Source organism: Clarias gariepinus, chromosome 25 (genome assembly GCF_024256425.1).
Source record: "Clarias gariepinus isolate MV-2021 ecotype Netherlands chromosome 25, CGAR_prim_01v2, whole genome shotgun sequence".
NCBI lineage: Eukaryota > Metazoa > Chordata > Actinopteri > Siluriformes > Clariidae > Clarias > Clarias gariepinus.
This window is the reverse complement of record NC_071124.1, coordinates 19,777,263-19,783,262: the sequence shown is the minus strand read 5'-3', so window position 1 is coordinate 19,783,262 and position 6,000 is coordinate 19,777,263.

Here is a 6,000-nt window from a genome sequence, read left to right as displayed (position 1 = left end):
ATTATAATAATTATATATGCTAACATTGCAACATTCAATGAAACAGCTAAGCTTCCGGCAACATGTTTCCTCAGGTTAGAAGTTGAGTTTTTATATGCTGATATGTCTGTCTGTTTTGGCAGACAGAGAAGACAATGCAGTATGGAGCTGTTCTTATCCACTGTGTGTAAGCGGAACGTGCTTTGTAAATGGGGCCAGGGCTGATCCTCTTCTGTTGTACCAATGGAGACAGATGCCCTTGCGAATTTTATGCTTTCATTCCTTGTCTACCACGGCTGAAGATTTTTTCCCCCGCTGTGCCACCAGTTTGTGTGTGCTCATGTGATTACATGTGGTTATATGTGATTATATTTACTATGTCTGATTGGTGAAAGTCATGTGGTAGATCCACCAGGTCCTTGTGTAGAATAAATTGGAATGAAAAGTAAAAGTTGAGTGTAGCTGAATGTAAAATGTATCTTTTTAAGGTACATAAAACATTTGGTTTTTGGTAATAGAGTTATTTCTTGGATTCACCTTTAATATCATATATTTCGTTAAATTATTGCGTCTTATTATTCTGTTCCAACAAAAGTATTTAATAGCTAAAATTTATAATCAGCTCCCCCTGATAAATTCTCACACTTGACTGAATTAAAACAAAATGGGAGGATGAATTTGGAATGATGTTTACCTTACAATAGTGTAAACACCCTTCTAAATTCGTCCTCCTTCCCAATAGCAGGACGAATTGCCAATTGTCTTTACATAACATTGGTCTTGGTGGAAAAGAGCAATAGACAGAATGGATAAAAGATCCACATATACTCAGCTTACACAATCACATTTTTGATAGGCAAGTGCCATCTGTAGATTCTTTGGACATCCCCAAGACCACCATCTATAAATTAATGGCATAAAGACACTGTATAGTTTTTAAAATGAGAAAAATAAGATAGTGTATTAAGGGTAATCTAAGTAAATTGACCAGTGAATGGTCGCCATTTCTTGTGTGCTTTAACTCTTTGCAGCATCTACAGTACCCCTGACTAAATCCCTGTCTTTTCTTTTTCTTATCTTAATTTTTTGCATTGATTTAGATTTTTTTTTATTTCCTTTTTTGTTTCTTTTCATTGTTTATTTAAATATAATTATTAAATTATGACTATTTAATAGAAAACACTAGATTTAACAGTGTATGGATAAGAAAGGAAAAAAGAAAGCTAAAGTAACTAAAGTAACAAAAAAAGTATATACTTTTCCTCCACCAGGGCGAACAAGAACCATAAAGGGACAGAGACTAAGGTGAACTGGAGGAAATATACAGTAAGAAGATAAACAGTGAGCAGTGTGCAAACCAATAGTAAAGATAGGCAGCATAATAATCTTCGAAAGTGTGTGTGTGTGTGTGTGTGTGTGTGTGTGTGTGTGTGTGTGTGAAAGAAAGAAAGAGAACATTTATTATAAAGCTAGATATAATATGTCATGGTACAGTGGCTTAGTGTTAAGCACTGCCACCTTGCACCTCCAGGGTCTGCGTTCAGTTCCCATCCATATTTGATTCCCTCCCCAATTCTCTTTTATGAATATCATAACTAATAAAATAGACTACAGTACACTCAAAACAAAGAAAGATGGACACAGTGAATTTAGGTGTAAATATACAGGTATACAGTACTAGACAAAAGTCACAAGATAACACCTGGTGTCAAGATTTTATAATTGCAAATATTCTCCTTTGTGAATTGATGTTTTTTAATCATTTGGCAAAACAGTGCTTACTACATAACGACTTGAGTCCATAGTTCTTAAATTGGTAAAAATGTAACATTTAAGATGCAGTAATTAGGACTCCTTCTAGGTGACCCGAATGGATGATCTCTGATATGTTTACAATCTTTTGTGGCAAGAAAATTGGCAATGCAAATTTCCTGCTGTTGACAGTACCAATACTGGATTCACGTCCTCACACCATCAGTTTCTAATTAAAAGCACTACGCAAGTCGTTGTATTTATACCAACCCACCAGACACAATGACAATGTAGTAATTGCATGGTAAGCATACGCATACCCCGGATGTAATCTTTTTTTTTGTGATCTTATGAAATATTCTAATCTTTTGAGATAGTGGGTTATAGCTTACAGTTCAAAAATCAAAAGTTAAAAAATATTAGAATATTTCTTAAGATCACTTAAAAAATTACATTAGGGGTTCATGATATTAAAATTTTGCACAGAGCCATGACCTCGCCATCACTGAAAACCTTTGGGATGAACTGGAACACCTGACTGCACCCGATCCTCACCCAACATCAGTGCATGATTTGAATGTGACATTCTGTGTGAAACTGGGCAAATCTGGCAGAGAAACATCTGAATAAGTCAGCAATAATAGATCAGGAAGACCTTCAATGAGCTTAACCCCTGTAAATGTCTAAACCATTTGCCAACTTGGGCATGATGTCGGAAGACAATCCACAACATTGCTGCTAATGCCTGTGTGTCATATGGAACAGTCCAGGCAGTCCTCACGTGTGATTTGAACATGCGCCATGTTGCGGCCAAGCTCTTCCCCAGGAGGGACAAAGCCAGGAGCAGAAGGAACATAGCGTCAAAGTCGACCACGAAATACATCTCTGTGCCATGGATGACCTGTCTTTCATGTTGAGGATCATTATCGGTAATGAAACTTGGGTATACAGTTATGACCCTGAGACGAAGCAACAGTCTTCACAGTGGAAGATTATGTCCACAACCAAAAAGGCGAGGCAAGCATAACCAAGTACATACTCACCATCTTTTTCGACATTCGCAGGGCCAGAACGTCAATAGCGAACTTTACTGCCAGGGTTTAAGGTGTCAGAGTGAACAGGGGCGGACTGGGACCAAAAAGTGGCCCCGGACTTCCGCCCACATCATAATAGATTGGTTTATTAATGTAGAGATGAATTTATAACAGCAGTTACTAGTATAAAAATATAACACAATACATAAATCAATGCTATTTAAACATATTATGTGAAGTATCACTAAACATATATTGTGATCATATTAGCAAAACAAAGAAACAAAGAAAAGAACATCAAGACAAACAACATTTTAAAGACAATATTTTAAAACGAATGGCAATAAAACTGAACAGGTAAGCTGAAATAAAATCAATAGCAGCATTTAGCTTAAACTAGTTACTTATTGTTATTATTATGGTAGTCAATATTAATTTGAAATAATATTGACTACCATAATAGGGAGTTGGTGTTGGTCATCATCAGCAGGCACTGCTTCTTCATCACTGACCCTGCTGCATTTACAGCTTACAGTACACTGATGAGTGATATATCTGATGAGTGATGATACCCCCTGCCAAATGTGCATGATATCTCACAAACAAAAAGGCCAATTTGTCTTTTCCTCATAAAGTGTTTAGGTGAAATTCCACCCATACAAGTGTGACAAATATGCAAAAAAAAAAAAAAAAAAAAATCAGAAAGGGGCAAATACTTTTTCATGGCACTGCACATGTGGTTAGATTGTTCCACTGGGATGAAACTGTGCCAGGTGGAGTTATAGCAGTTTCAAAATCATACTAACTTCACACAGATCTGAATGATGACTGCTTTTTAACACCCTTGTGACTCAATAAGAGACAAACCAAAGAATATTTTCAGCCTGTAAATGATACATTTTGGCGGTATTGTCTCGCATCCTTAAAGTAAATAAATAAATAAATAAATCAAAATACTGCCAAAATTTCTAATTTTGCTTGTTAAGCTGTTTATAAGCCTCCTGGGTCTCTGTGAGACTGGTGCGACGCGTCAATGAAGATATTGACTTTATACATGGTTTTATATGTTGTTTGTCGTATTGTTCTTTTCTTTGTTTCTTTGTTTTACAAATATGACCCAATATATGTTCAGTGATACTTTTTTTGAAACGTTTTTGTATTGTGTTATATTTTTATACTAGTATGTGGTTTTAAAAATAAATCCCCACTTTAATAAGCCAGTGTATTATGATGTGGGATGTGGTAATGTAATGTTACCTGACTGTAATGTTAGAGCCGTCAGAGCGGAACTGGAACTTTCCTTCACACCGAAGGATCTGTTTTTAAACTAAGAATCTGTTCATTTGGAGCATTTCACAGGATTTACCTCTAAAGCTTTTTTCTTCTTTTCGTGTAACTTCAGCTCCACCTTTTCTTCTTCCTCCTTTTCAATCATGGAAATTATTGTTAATTTGCTCAGAGAAATTCGCTGTAGTTCCTCCGTAATTTAAAAGTGAAGAGGTGAAGAGGGGCGGGGCGTGTTTCAGTTAGACCGAACTAATTAATATTAAGGGAGGGCAATACATCCGCATGCGCGGTAACATAAAATACACGCGCTTGACTAGTGATGGAAAGTTCGAATCATTTTAGTGACTCGGTTCTTTGAATCTCGTTCATCAAAACGGACGAATCATTTTTTGGAGTCATTTCGTTCTTTTGATCAGAAATACATTTAAATGTTGCGTTTTTTAATAAAAAAAATACCCCCAATATGTCTACATACACAAACTTTGGTTATAGTCTCAGTTATGAAAATATTACAATGCAACCAAGTACATATTATAATAAACAGAATGAGCAGCTCACCTCTTATATCTTCCAATCTGAGTCGTTCGTTCTTTTAAATCAATTGCACCGCATAGCGTCTATGGGAGTCACGTGACAAAAGAATGAACGACTCGAGACTTGAAGACTCATTGCTGAGAATCGTTCAATACTGTTTCCTCATACGGAGGTTTTGCGAAGCTTTGCGCATGCGCGCCCAATAGAAAATGAACGAATTACTCTCCGAGACGACTCGTTCATCTGAGTCAAGTTAAAGATTCGTTCAAAAAGAACGAATCGTTCATGACCGACCCATTACTACTCTTGACTCTTGACCACTCATCCATATGCGTAGAAAAGAAAGGCAATATTATGTTTTCCGTCATTAAAAAAAAAAAAAAAAAATATATATATATATATATATATATATATATATATTTGCGTACTGACTGGGCCGGTCCACATGGGTCAGCGGCCCACCGGGAAAACTCCCGGTACTCCAGATGGCCAGTCCGCCACTGAGAGGGAGGACATACTGTAGGGCGTAAAAACCAAGGCTAATCACTGAACTTTTTGATACTGCCTTATAATACCTTTGATGACTTTATGTTTTTGTTAATATGAGTTTATAATTTGTCTCCGTTTATTTGCAATATTGAAGGTAACCTCTTTAGGTTAATGGCGCCATCTCGTGGACAGGTTTAGGATTGCTAAATTTCAATGTTTCCATAAGTCCATGAATTATTTCTTATCTACAATGAACTGGATACTTTTTTTGACCCACAGAGCTTTGACTCATATATAATGTATTGCTTTTTGTTTTAATTTGTTCAGTTTAATACAGTTTTTAGTTTTAAAAACTCCACGACAGTACCACGACTGTCCACAAGAGGGCAGGGTGAATCTGCCTTAGACCAACATTTAGGCCTACATCAACTAATCCTGGTCTGATATGAAACACAAATATTCTTAGAATTATATTATGACAATACACAATAGATATTTTATTCATTAGTAAAACATTTGTTTTATTATTATGTTTTACTTTTTTATACCTGTTAAACAACTATATATATAATAGTTATGTAAAAATATAAATATAATTACTATATAACCTTATAAAAAGTTTTTTAGGCTTGAACTGTTGGAAGTTTATAAGACTTTGCTAAATGTTATCACACAAGTTTGCGAATATATATATCTGAGCAGTTGAGGGTTAAAGGCCCAAGGGTTCAACAGTGGTAACTTGGTGGGACAGCGGTCTACACCTGGGACCTTCCAATCAGTAGTAGGGCCGCTTTTGGGTGCTTTGGGTTGCGTGATGAGGTTGTTTCCAAGTTGTTTGTCAGGTAATTCCAACAGGGGCTTAATCAGAATGAAATCTGGGGAGTTTTGGTGATTTGTGCAGCATTGGTGTTTCCGTGAGATTGGG